We start from the raw sequence: 14570 nt of genomic DNA, 5'->3' as shown, positions 1-14570 counted from the left end.
TGTTCTGCAGTTTGTGGGTTGTTGGCTTGGTGGCTCTATGGTGGGATTAACAGTTACCTCCTCCAAGAGGGTTTATGCCATGGGCTGTGTGACCCAGGTAGCTGCACCCAGAGCCCCTGCCCCTGCAGTAGGCCACTGCTGACCCATACCTTTGCAGGAGACCCAAACACAGGTCTGGCTCAGTCTCTGTGCAATCTTTGGTCCTGGTACACACAAGGTTTTGTTTGAGCCCTCTGAGCACCTCTGGTGGATATGGATTTGATTTTAAATGCAATCTCGCCCCTCCTACCATTTTGCTAGGGCTTCTCCTTTGCCCTTGGATGTTAGGTATCTTTTTTTGGTGGGATCCAACATCCTCCTGTCGATGGCTGTTCAGCCTTGAGATGTAATTTTGGAGTTCTTGCAGGACAGAATGAGTCACATCCTTCTACTCTGCCACCTTAGCTTTTTCCCAACCAGTAATGCTGAAGAAGCTGAAATTGAATGGTTCTAAGAACCTACGGAGAAGACAATGGCAACCCACTCCAGTACCCTTGCCTGGAAATCCCATGGACAGAGAAGCCTGGTAGGCTGCAGTCCATGGGGTCGTGAAGAGTCAGACACAACTGAAGTGACTTAGCAGCAGCAGCAGTGGCAAGAAGACCTACAAGACCTTCCAGAACTAACACCCAAAAAAGATGACATTTTCATTATAGGGGACTGGAATGCAAAAGTAGGAAGTCCAGAACCACCTGATGGAACAGGCAAATTTGGCCTTGGAGTACAAAATAAAGCAGTGCAAAGGCTGACAAGAGTTTTGCCAAGAGAATGCACTGATCATAGCAAATAGACTCTTCCAACAATACAAGAGAAGACTCTACACGTGGATATCACCAAATGGTCAATACCAAAATCAGATTGATTATATTCTTTGTAGCCAAATATGGAGAAGCTCTATACAGTCATCAAAAACAAGACTGGAAGCTGACTGTGGCTCAGATCATGGACTCATTGCCAAATTCAGATTTAAATTGAAGAAAGTAGGGAAAACCACTAGACCACTCAGGTATGACCTAAATAAAATCCTTTACAATTATACAAAAGTGACAAATAGATTAAAGGGTTTAGATCTGATAACAGAGTGCCTGAAGAACTGTGGATGGAGGTTCATGACATTTTACAGGGGGCAGGGATCAAGACCAACCCCAAGAAAAAGAAATGCAAAAAAGGCAAAATGGTTGTCTGAGGAGGCCTTACAAATAGCTGAGAAAAGAGAAACTGAAGGTATAGGAGAAAAGGAAAGATATATCCATTTGAATGCAGAGTTCCAAAGAATAGCAAGGAGAGATTAGAAAGCCTTCCTCAGTGACCAATGCAAAGAAATAGAGGAAAACAATAGATTGGAAAAGACTACAGATCACTTCAAGAAAATTAGAGATATGAAGGGAACATTTCATGCAAAGATGGGCACAATAAAGGACAGAAATGGTATGGATGTAACAGAAGCAGAAGATATTAAGAAGAGGTAACAAGAATACACAGAAGAGCTATACAAAAAAAAAAAAAACTTCATGACCCAAATAACCATGATGGTGTGATCATTCACCTAGAGTCAGACATCCTGGAATGAGAAGTCAAGTAGGCCTTAGGAAGCATCACTACAAAAAAAAGCTAGTGAAGGTGATGGAATTCCAGCTGAGCTATTTCAGATCCTAAGATGATGCTTTGAAAGTGCTGCACTTAATATGTCAGCAAATTTGGAACACTCAGCAGTGGTCTCAGGACTGGAAAATGTCAGTTTTCAACCAATCCCAAAGAAGGGCAATGCCAAAGAAGGTTCAAAGTACCACACAATTGCACTCATCTCACACACTAGCAAAGCAATGCTCAAAATTCTCCAAGCCAGGCTTCAACAGTATGTTAACCGTGAACTTCCAGATGTTCAAGCTGGATTTAGAAAAAGCAGAGGAACCAGAGATCAAATTGATAATATTTGGATTATAGAATATTGGGTTATATCCAATATTTTATTTAAATCCAATAAAATATTGGATTATAGAAAAAGCAAAGAATTCCAGGAAAACATCTACTTCTGCTTTATTGATTATGCCAAAGCCTTTAACTGTGTAGATCACAACAAACTGTGTAAAATTCTTAAAGAGATGGGAAAACCAGACCACCTTATCTGTCTCCTGAGAAATTTGTATGCAGGTCAAGAATAAACAGTTAAAACTGGACATGAAAAAACAGACTGGTTCCAGATTGGAAAAGGAGTATGTCAAGGCTGTATATTGTCACCCTGCTTATTTAACTTATATACAGAGTACATCATTGGAAATGCTGGGCTGGATGAAGCACAAGGTGGAATCAAGATTGCTGAAAGAAATATCAATAACCTTAGATATGCAGATGACATGACACTTATGGCAGAAAGTGAAGAACTAAAGAACCTCTTGATGAAAGATAAAGAGGAGAGTGAAAAAGTTGGATTAAAACTCAACATTCAGAAAACTAAGATCATGGCATCTAGTCCCATTACTTCATGGCAAATAGATGGGGAAACAATGGAAACAGTGAGAGACTTTATTTTATTGGGCTCCAAAGTCACTGTAGATGGTGACTGCAGCCGTGAAATTAAAAGACACTTGCTCCTTGGAAGAAAAGCTATGACCAATCTAGACGGCATACTAAAAACAGAGACATTACTTTGCCAACAAAGGTCCATCTAGTCAAACCTATGGTTTTTCCAGTAGTCATGTATGACTATGAGAGTTGGACTGTAAAGAAAGCTGAGCACTGAGTAATTGATGCTTTTGAACTTGTGTTGGAGAATACTCTTGAGAGTCCCTTTGATTGCAAGGAGATCCAACCAGTCCATCCTAAAGGAAATCAGTCCTGAATATTCATTGGAATGACAGATGCTGAAGCTGAAGCTCCAATACTTTGGCCTTCTGATGTGAAGATCTGACTCACTGGAAAAGACCGTGATGTTGGGAAAGATTGAAGGCAGGAGGAGAAGGGGACAACAGAGGATGAGATGGTTGGCATCACTGACTCAATGGACATGAGTTTAAGCAAGCTCCAGGAGTTGGTGATATTCAGGAAAGCCTGGTGTACTGCAGTTCACAGGATCACAAAGAGTCAGACATGACTGAGCAATGAACTGAACTGAAAGCTTTTTACAATAGTTTTCTTTACCTTCAGTTTGATAACTTTCATGCCCTTTCTTCTTCCCTTTTGTTATTTATTTCAACACTTCACATATGATTAATTTTTCTGATTTGTTAGCTAAACATCTGACATATTTGAAAATGAGAAAATAATTTTGTTCCTGCATTTTTAGACAAAATAGAAATCTATGAAGGCTTTCTCTGGCCTAATTTTCACAAGAACATTCTTAGTGTCATTTTTCCTGCTGAATAGACTTGCAGTTTTAAATTCATTTTAGTGTAAGATGTGAATAAATGTTTTTAAGAAAAATGTATATGTTTAAGTTTCAACTTTTGGTTTTATCACCATTAGGAAAGTTTTCCAACTCCCTCAAAAGCTTCTTTGTGTTTCTGTAAGATTTTTTGTACAATCAGATTTTTTGTAATGACTCTAGCATATTTTAAATTATCTCATTTATTTTCATTTTTATTAGTAGATTTTGAGCTTCTTTAATATGGAAATTGTTTTATTAATCTTTGCATTCTCAGTGTTTGACATGATGTTCTGCTGAAGCTTAGTAAATGATGAGAAAATTAAAAATTGACATCTCTGTAAAGGAAAAATTTACAGTTCATGCATTTCTGTTGTAAATTAGATTAATACTAAGAATTAAACTGAAAAGATCTTAGAAGGTGATATTTATTTTACAGTAACAAAATTTAAATTAGTTATGCTAATTTGCAAATTCTGTATCAATCTATGTGCTTCATTAATCCTGCCATTGTCAATCTAATAGGATGCATGTGTACCAACATGCCAATAAGTATAACCTATTCTTAGTTAAAGCCTAAAGCATTAATCTTAGGCAAATAGATCACCATTTTCTACAGCAGACACAAAAATCAAATGGATATTTCTTCACAAAGTGAAGTACCTGTGTTATTAGTAAGTGCAGCACCTATGTTAGTACACATGAGCTTAACATCCCAAGAACGTATTAAAAAAATGTTTTTTTATCCCCTTAACATGAGGTAAGGTGCCAATTCCAAAGAAAATACAAAATCTCATAAAAATGTTTTTATGAGCACTATAGAGTCTGTTCTACTATCACATAAACACCATATAATTTAGAAATATATAAATATCGTATTTCCAGGGGTCACAAGGCATTTGAAAGTAACAGAGCACTTTTAGGGCAAGTTTGGAAGGATGAAAGATAATATACACAGCTTATCATTACCACAGAAATGATTATAAGTAAGGTGCTTATCTATATATAAAATCATATTTAGGAAAATCACATAGAAAATTGTGGTCTGTAAAGAGGTGATGTCACAGTAAAAACTAATGAAACTATGATTATTACAAAACACAGGGGTAAGCTTCTGACTATTTTTCAAATATCAAGATAATTAAATGGGAAGTAGGAAGCTATTTAATCTATTTTCCAAATATAAAAGAAAAATAAAATGGGAAGTAGGAAACTATTTTGTCTGTTTCCCAAATACTAAAAAAAAAAAAAAAAAAAAAAAAAAAAACTAAAATGTGAAGAAATTATTTCCTTCATTAAGCAAATGTCCATGAAATAACTAGTTCTGATCTCTTAATTCTGATTGCTAGTCCTTATTGCTAAGTCTTGAAAAATACTAACAAATATGAAATAGTTCTTACCTTTAACGGTAAGTTTTGTTTCCTCTGTGAACAAAGATACTTTCAATACAAGACAGCAAATAACAAATTTTAGGGAGGAACTGCAACAGCCCAATATAGTCTGTGTTCCTCCCCCTTTTTTTGTGGTAGCAATAGACTTTGGTGTTATAAATTCTGATTACTGAAAGTCTTCATTAGTAATCCTAGATTTACTGCTAGTCCAGGAATCCAGGGCTTGACCAGTGCTCAGTCCAACTCTTTGCGACCCCATGGACTGTAGACCATTAGGCTCCTCTGTCCATGGGGATTGTCCAGGCAAGAACACTGGAGTGGGTTGCCATGCCTTCCTCCAAGGGATCTTCCCAACCCAGGTCTCCCACATTGCAGGTGGATTCTTAACCATCTGAACCACCAGGGAAGCCTGGCTAGACCAGTACATGGAATCATTGCAAAGATTTCCCTTTAGTGTCGGTTATTGGTCTAGTTGGGCATGTGAGCTAGCCTGGCGTAATTAGACAAAAGGGAAGGGGTGAGGAAGAGGTGTTCTCACTTTCCCTACTGCCAGAGGTGCACTAGGTAACCTAGAATCCTATGGCAAGTGACAGAATTTCTACAGTCAGACAAAGAAATAAGCTGAGGAAATGTACAACACAGACAGCACACAGAGCGACTGACAGAATCTGGGCCTTTGATACTCTTGCTGATAGCCACTACATCAACAAACCAAATCTTCCCTATGTGTTATATGAAACAATGCATTATGTTGTTGTTAGCAATTTGATTTGAGTTTTCTTGTACTTGCAGTCAGAAGCATCCTAATGAATAAATATAATTTGTTTATTTCTGGCATCATTATTTTCCCTAAGTACATGAATATATAATGACCACAATAACTTCTCTTGCTATAAAATAACTGAGAAATAGAATGAACTTATGAACAATATAAAATAAAACCCCCATTGTTTCACTCTATCCATATAAAAATATAAGGAGATAATGGAAAAATTAATTCCAAAAGGAAAAAATATAGTCAAAATTATTCTGTGAGAGTACTCAAATCTCACTGGAAAAACTACATGTGTATATTCAGAAAAACAGGTGTCCTTTTCCATAATCTGAGGGGATTTTCACTAACTCCAAAATCAATGGTAGAGGAGAGAAATGAACATGTAAGCTACATGTGCTATAAAAGAAGTCCTTCCCCTGCATCAGTGTTTGTTAGTTAGATTAGATATGGAAGATCTGTATCATCCAGGAAATGGATAAGCGGCCCTCTATCCTGGGCCTGAGTTTGTATGAGCCAGAATCTGGAACCCAAGATAAGACTTCTTAACAGTGTATTTTAATTCCTTGTTATTTAGTTGCTAAGTGGTGCCTGACTCATTTGTGATCCCATGGACTGCAATCCTCCAGGCTCCTCTGTCCATGGGATTTCCCAGGCAAAAATACAGGAGTGAGTTGCTATTTCCTTCTCCAAGGGATCTGCCCAACCCAGGGACTAAACCCACATCTCCTGCACTGGAAGGCAGATTCTTTACCACTGTGCCACCTGGGAAGCCCAGTTCCTCAGGAAATCAATCTATTCAGAAAATAGGCTGCAGTGTTTGCAGAGCAACACCATTTTAGATGAAGGCCAGACTAATGATTGGCAGAAATATGAAAATAAGTATTTACTAAAAAGGTAAATCTCTTCTCATAAAAAACAAAATAATAAAATACTCAATAGTAGAAGAAGAAAGATGGTTTCTGGAAATAATACACCTCAATAAATATCAATAATATGAATAGGGAATAAGAAATATTTCATTCAAGTTAGGGACACAAAACTACATTACTACAAGAAATTTTACCCATTATACTATGATAGGATATAACAATAAGATAAATAGCTATGAGAAAATATGAGAGAATCATCTTAATATAATTGTATTTTAGTAATATTGCCAGTAGTCATGTATGGATGTGAGAGTTGGACTATAAAGAGGGATGAGGGCTGAATAATTGATTCTTTTGAACTGTGTTTTGGAGATGACTCTTGAGAGTCCCTTGGACTGCAGGGAGATCCAACAAGTCCATCCTAAAGGAGATCAGTCCTGGGCGTTCATTGGAAGGACTGATGCTGAAGTTGAAACTCCAATGCTTTGGCCTCCTGATGTGAAGAGCTGACTCATTTGAAAAGATGCTTTCCCTGATGCTGGGAAAGATTGAGCACAGGAGGGGAGGGGGATGACAGAAGATGAGATTGTTGGATGGCATCACTGACTCAATTTGGGTGGACTCCAGGAGTCGGTGATGGACAGGGAGGCCTGGCATGCTGCAGTTCATGGGGTCGCAAAGAATTGGACATGACTGAGTGACTGAACTGAACTGAACTGAATATTGAAGAGAATCATTTATAAATGAAACCAGAGTTTAATTAGCTTGTCAGTTACTTAGAAATATCAATTGACTTTTCAGTCACTGATATTTTCAATTACTGATTACTGATAATCAGTAATTTCAATTACTGATACTAATATATCAGTAAAAAAAAGTTATAAAACAGATATGTTAGTTACTATAATAATAAGTGATGCACTTGATATAAACAAACAAGTCTGATCAAGGATCTAAATGAAAAATTCCAGCTTTATAGAGAGGTATTATAGAAGATTTGGATAAGTGCAAAGATGTTTCTGGATGTTAAGGTTGAAATTACATTAATCTCAATATAAATTATATGTCAAGTTCATTTGCAATTAAGCTGATTGTTTATTGATTTTTTGTAACTTAACAATTAAAGTACTTATGAAAACTCATAACAAAAGCAACAATTTAAAAATACTTACAAAAATATTGTTGATAAAAATTGTTTTTCCAACATAAGGTTCATACCAGATGGGCTCTAAATGTGTTGGCCATGCTTTAGTTCTTATGCTGAGTGATGTTTAGTTACTAATTATACTATATATTATGTCTGTTGTTTATACTGTACTATACATTATTTTGTATGTGTGTATTTAAGCACTGAAAAAATGCTATCTCAGCAAATGGACAAATGACATGGTTAGATAAAACCTAAGAAATGACAGACATCTGGTAAACATATAAATGAAGATCAATCTTGCTAGTGATTGAATCCATGTAAATTAAAACAGTAAGGCAATCTATCATTAACTCATTAAATCTTCAAAAGTAACAGTGGAATGTTAGAGGAAAGGAGTTAGTGAGAGGATGGCTGATAGCTTACAAAAATGGGTCCAACCTTTCTGAGAAATTATCTTCCAATATGTCTTATGAGTTTTAAAAACGCCCATTATCTTCCAAGGTAGTGACACTTCTTAATGAGTCTACTTTTTAAGGGAGGATAAAAACACACAATGCCCATACTAACAAGTTAAAGATACAGCCAGGTATTTATTGACCAGCATGTCAGAAGTGGGTGTCTTGTGTTCCAATTCCTTCTGAGATTAAATGAATAGATGCTGGTTTCAAAGAGAAATATTAGGTCCTTATATATATTTAAAGGACTGTTGTTGGAGCTCCCTGAAGCTCCATTACTTTGGCCACCTAATGCGAAGAGGTGATTTGTTGGAAAAGATCCTGATGATGGGAAATTCTGAAAGCAGAAGGACAGGGCGGTAGAAGATGAGACATTTAGACAGCATCACTGACTCCATGGATACGAATTCGAGCAAACTCAGGGAGATACTGGAGGACAGAGGAGCCTGCCTTGCTATAGTTCACGGGGTCACAAAGAGTCAGATAGACCTAGCGAATGAACTACAACAGCAGTTGTATATTCAAACAGACTGTTATAGGAAAAGAGGTTGTAAATCTTTAGCTGACATCCTGCTTTCACTCAAAAAGTGGCTTGCTGCTGCTGCTAAGTCACTTCAGTCGTGTCCGACTCTGTGCGACCCCATAGACGGCAGCCCACCAGGCTCCCCCGTCCCTGGGATTCTCCAGGCAATAATACTGGAGTGGGTTGCCATTTCCTCCTCCAATGCATGAAAAGTGAAAAGTGAAAGTGAAGCCACTCAGTCATGTCCGACTCTTAGCAACCCCATGGACTGCAGCCCACCAGGCTCCTCCACACATGGGACTTTCCAGGCAAGAGTACTGGAGTGGGGTGCCACTGCCTTCTCCCAAAAAGTCGCTTGGAGGGGCTGAGAAAAGAGGACTTGGAGATCAAAAGATGGCACCTAGCACCTAAAAGGGGTTCCCAGGTGGATTAGTGGTAAGAATCCGCTTGCCAACGTGGAGACATGGGAGACTTGGGTTTGATCCCTGGGGTCAGGAAGATCCCCTGGAGAATAAAATGACAACCCACTCCAGTGTTCTTGCCTGGAAGATTCCACAGACAGAGGAATCTGGCAGGCTACAATCCACATGCTCACAAAGAGTCAGACATGACTGTGTGAAATACAGCATCTAAAATGTCATTTTTCAGCATCAGCTAAGTTCAAAGGACACTAGTGTCAATCACCTTGACACATCCATCAGGAAGAACAATCCTGCTTTCACACTCTTTCCACCACATACTTTCCATCTTTAAGCAGTGACAAGTGTAAATACTAGAGAAGAAAACCTTAAAAATCAATCATGTCCTTCTACTAACTACAATTGTCATAGGCCATGTGGCATCCAACAATTCCACCTGAAGGGATGAGAGAGGCCTCCACTCTAAATCAAGAGGAAACTTTAAATTACCAAAGTAGATATTTTAATTATTTAACAACTATTTGTGTCCTGACTTGAAATAGAATATGACTTTTCATTACTGAAGAGTGGTTCAAGTCACCATGGACTTGTCACAGGGAAAGAACTATTTACTCAAATTCCAAGGAAACAAAGACTAAAATAATGTTACATCATTATATCATCTTTTAATGTTATAATATTAGAATTTTTACAGTATATTCATATTATTAACAATGGAAAATATTAAATGTTGGACAGAAAAATTTAATTAATTATATTTTATCATATGAATATAATACCAATTTAACCATCTATAGAGGATTTAGAATTCTGTTAATTCCTTAAGTTTTAAACATAGACTTTTTTATATAATACTATTATTTGATAATAGTGAGCAAAGCTGAAAGGCTATAATATAAAGTCTGATAGAAAATAAGAGGTTTCTGTGTTAGCATTCTCAAAATATACTCAAAATTAAAATGAAGTAAGTGGTAAATGCATTGATCAACCCTGCTTTAAACATTTTAAGTACTTTTGACTTCTAAATGGTTTGTAGAATGAACTAAAGTAAAATAACATGGAAAAGAAAAAGAAGAGATTGAGACCAACATCATGTCATAGAAAATTATCTATAAAAATTTATAGGGCAATTTACCAAAGCTTACTTAATAAAAAAGAAACCAAACAAACATATCTACTTTCTAAGGGAATCAACCGTAAATCTGTTCATCAAGAAAAATCATCATTCTAATATCCCACAATACCAAAGAAATACACGTTGAAGGGGAGAAGATAAATGTTGAAGGCTAACAATAGAAACAATCCTCTAGGATGCTTACTTTCAAAATAATTAACAGAAGAGCATAAGTGAATAAAAGATATTAGCAGTAACTCAATTAGAGCAAAACACGATTAAATGAAAAATTTATTTAACAAAACATTATCAAAGCATCAGTAATAAATATAGAAACTATTGAGCAATTTCAGTCAAAGCTAAATTTATTCACATAAGCAAATGAGAAAAATACACTTGACTCTAATTATCCCAGCACCCAACTCTTCTATACAATGCTATTTATAAAACAAAACAAAACAAAAAAAACTACAGTTTTAATCATAGGTGAATTCTTGATTCTTGTGAAATGTCAGCAGTGGAAATATCTGTAGCATCTATGCTGGAAAAGCAGCGCTCCAAGCGCAGAAGCATTTCTGAACGCTGCGGCCCTCTGCAGTGTTACTTGGGCAAGTTTAGACTTGCATGTCCACATGTCAGAAAGTCATCGATGGCATAATTAAGGGAAGCTCAGCATTTCCAGGTTTACACCACAAAGATAAATTGAGCTCTATAACTAAGCCACACAAACTTTAACAAGGAGAATGCTTCGGTATTAGCCAATTTGTGGTATTCTACAGACTCAGCCATATATGTTAGTACACGTCATAAAAGACAAATGACTTCAAAAGTGAGTAAAAGAGAGGTAGGCAAGTGGTTGTTTCAGAATACTGTGGAAAGAAAGCACAGTGATGGAATTTTTAGAATTTCTTCATGCTCTGGCTTGGTATGATTTCTTATTTCTGAATCGACTCTTTTATTACTTAATATGAATAAATGGAATGACATAATTATTTACAAGTGTTGCTGACAGAACTCTCTTTGTATGCAAATTCTATTTGTTAAAGCAGCAACCCTGAGAGTCATCTATTTTCAAGGTGGCAGTGAGCAGAATGAAACTTCTGAACTTAATGACAATGTCAGTGTAGCTTATGAAACCATAACAATGTAAGAAGAGACATCTGGTGTGCACCATGCATGTAATGTATGGTTAGCTTCAGTGATTCTTCCAAGTTCCCCTCGCACTGTAATATATACATGTGGCACAGTGCCACTCAAACTAAGCAGAATCATTCAACTGTCTTGAACATAAAGTAAAGAATACAATGCTTGACTAGGCAGGCAGGTTGCACATGAATTTTGATGCAGATGCCCTATAAAAATGTTTCTGATAACTTGCAGTAGAGAACATCTGAAGGAATCAATAAAGAAAGGTTTATTTCTACAGAACATACAACTGTGTTTATGATGCAATCATTTCAAACCTAAGCACAGATTTTATGTTACATTCCATCAGTACACTGAGACTGACAGCTGCAAGGGGCATGGTAACTGATACGACCAAAATAAGATGGGAGGTAGCATATGTGTGTGTGTGTGTGTATAGAGGGACTTAAATCTGAATTACATCTGTCTGTATACATATTGCATGTATGCTTTGAAATAACATCACCTTATGTATACTGTCTCCAAAGAGGGAAGAGGCACATGGCCAGATTTTGATAAAATTCTACCATGTTAAAAAATATTACCTGATTTTAACCTGTAGTTTTTCCTATCTCATTTTTTTTTCTAATTAGTGGAATCATGGGCGAGAATCTTTGAAAGAGTAAGCTTGAATTTTTATCAATTCTTCCCTCTCTAATCTGTATTCTTCTCCAGAACAAAGACACAACACTTTCCTCCTGTTAGGTCAACACTTAACACTTCCATTACTATTGAAATCTAAGGCAAAAATTATAATGGTGGGGGTTCTGGAAAGAGTTTGGCCTATAAAATTATCATCCTTTGTGAGTGAAGTTGCCACTGCCTAACAAGAACGAATCTGGCCTCACAGGCCACTCAGAGCCTAAGGAAGGACTAAGAGAAGGGGCTAGGTCCTTGCTCCTCCTGGGGAAAGTTCTAGAAGACTGGGGAGCAGGGCTTTTTCCTGATACCTTCAGGAAAGACTAGCAACCTGCTAGTCTTTCATTTTGACACATCAACCATAACTGACTCAATAAATAGTGTTGACATAATTGACTATTCCTTTGGGGGAAATTATTGGGTTCACCTCTCACATAATGTATCAAGATAAATTCAATATTATTAAAAAATTTTGGAAAAAAGTAGGAGAATATGTGAAAAATAATTGAGTTATACAAGGGTTGATATGTTTTGAATAAGGAAAACAAGATCTAGATCAACTTGTACAATTAACTCATTTTTGTCATATATTGACCCCTAAGTCCACTGTCTTTATAAAAATCTTAATATGATTGTATTGATGAGTAGGAAAATATACAAGATGCAGACTAGACTATTAACATGAGTTACTTAATGTGGGAGGGGGAAAAATAGAAGAAAAAGAGAGAAAGAAAAAAGACTACTTTAAGAAAAATTACCTCATATCTGTTACATAGTCTCATATACTATCTTTAAAATCTGAAATTGTGTATGCATATTGATATATAAATGAATTATTTAAATGATTATCCTAAATGAAATATTAAGGGACTCTCAAGAGTCTTCTCCAACACCACAGTTCTTGAGTGTCCCTTAACATTTCATTTAGGATAACTATTTTAGGTAATTCATTTCCATATCAGTGCATATATTCATTGGAAGGACTGATGCTGTGGTGAAGTCCAATACTTTGGCTACCTGATGTGAAGAGCTGACTCATTGGAAAAGACCCTGATGCTGGGAAAGATTGAGGGCAGGAGGAGAAGGGGACGACAGAGGGTGAGATGGTTGGATGGCATCACCAACTCGATGCACATGAGTTTGAGCAAACTCCCAGAGATGGTGAGGGACAGGAAAGCCTGGTGTGCTGCAGTCTATGGGGTCGCAAAAAGTCGGACACTACTGAGTGACTGAACAGCAAAATGAAATATTATAGTGCACTTCTGATTTTTTTAATTACCAAGAAAAAACATGCATTACTAAGATTACTAAAGAAAATATTCATCAAGTCACAACATTGAAAAGAAAATAGGACCTCTGTAGTTATTCATATTGATGAATACACAAGGTAATATCTAAAATCTTTGCAAGGTACATTATGGGTATTAATTTCAGAGCAGAAAATCTTGACAGAGTAACTCCAACACAAGCGTCATGAAGAGAATATTGAAAGGACAAAGCTATAAATATAAAAGCATGAAAGAAGTCAGAGGAAAAAAAAAAGTCAGAGATATGTTAACAATACATTTTATTGCCACATTTATACCTCTTAAGGTGGGTAGCATATTGTAGCTCTTTGAAAGTCGCCTCCACCATCTCCAGCTGTTTTAACAGTGCCAATACTGGTGAATATAAAAAGAAATTTGCCTCTCCATCCTTTAGTTTACCTCCACATTTCACAATAATTATTTTAAAAATGCTCACTCAAGAATCACTTGCTTTCTTGTCTCTGAACAATCACCTACATGGTGATGATTTTAGGTGTAACTAAGATGAACTTTCAGAAATGTGTATGTTTTTTCCTAAAACACGATGCTAGCTAGCTTCCTTGTTTTATTTAAATTAGTGAAACAACAAAATATTCCAGTACTTATTTTGAAAGAAAGCTGTCTCTTTTTTATTTTTGAAGAAGTTTGCAACAATTTTAAATAAAGGTAAGCATGACTCTAATAATTTCCAAGTCTAAGCACAAAAGAGTGTTGTTTATGCTTCAACTAAACTCTAGAGTTGTATTAGTGAATAAGATAGGTTATTGCAATATATTGAATATAATCCCCCCCAAAATAAACTGAATCATTATGCTGTACACCTAAAATGAATGCTGTATTGTAAATCAACCATATTTCAACTTAAAAAAAAAAGAATGAATAAGATAGATGTGCCTTTGACTTTAGAGCTTTATCACAATAAAAAAAAAGTAAGTTATGATCACAATGGTGATAATTCCTATTAAGTTGAAAAAAAAAAGTGCTGTAATGAAATATAATGAGTTATATGGGAATAGACTTCATTTAACTGGGGTCCTCATTTATTTCATCCAGAAATAGCGATTGCCCATTAGAGTAATATCAAATATATCAGGGTAGGGTATATCAAAAGTGATAAAATTACTTAGTAATATCATTAATAAATTTGCACCAAGATTAAATAATAGTGTAAACACCAAACTGCAATTCTAGCTCCTTACTCTCTTGCCTCAGAAAATTAAAGTGTTTGTAGTCAAGAATATGATAAATTTCCCTATTAAATATATTATTTATGAATCTCAAATTAAAATATTATCACAAAAATGTAATTGACAACAATTTGTCAAATTACATTTGATATCTAA

The sequence above is a fragment of the Odocoileus virginianus genome, chromosome 6, assembly GCF_023699985.2.
Source record: "Odocoileus virginianus isolate 20LAN1187 ecotype Illinois chromosome 6, Ovbor_1.2, whole genome shotgun sequence".
Classification (NCBI taxonomy): domain Eukaryota; kingdom Metazoa; phylum Chordata; class Mammalia; order Artiodactyla; family Cervidae; genus Odocoileus; species Odocoileus virginianus.
This window is presented reverse-complemented; position numbering follows the sequence as displayed.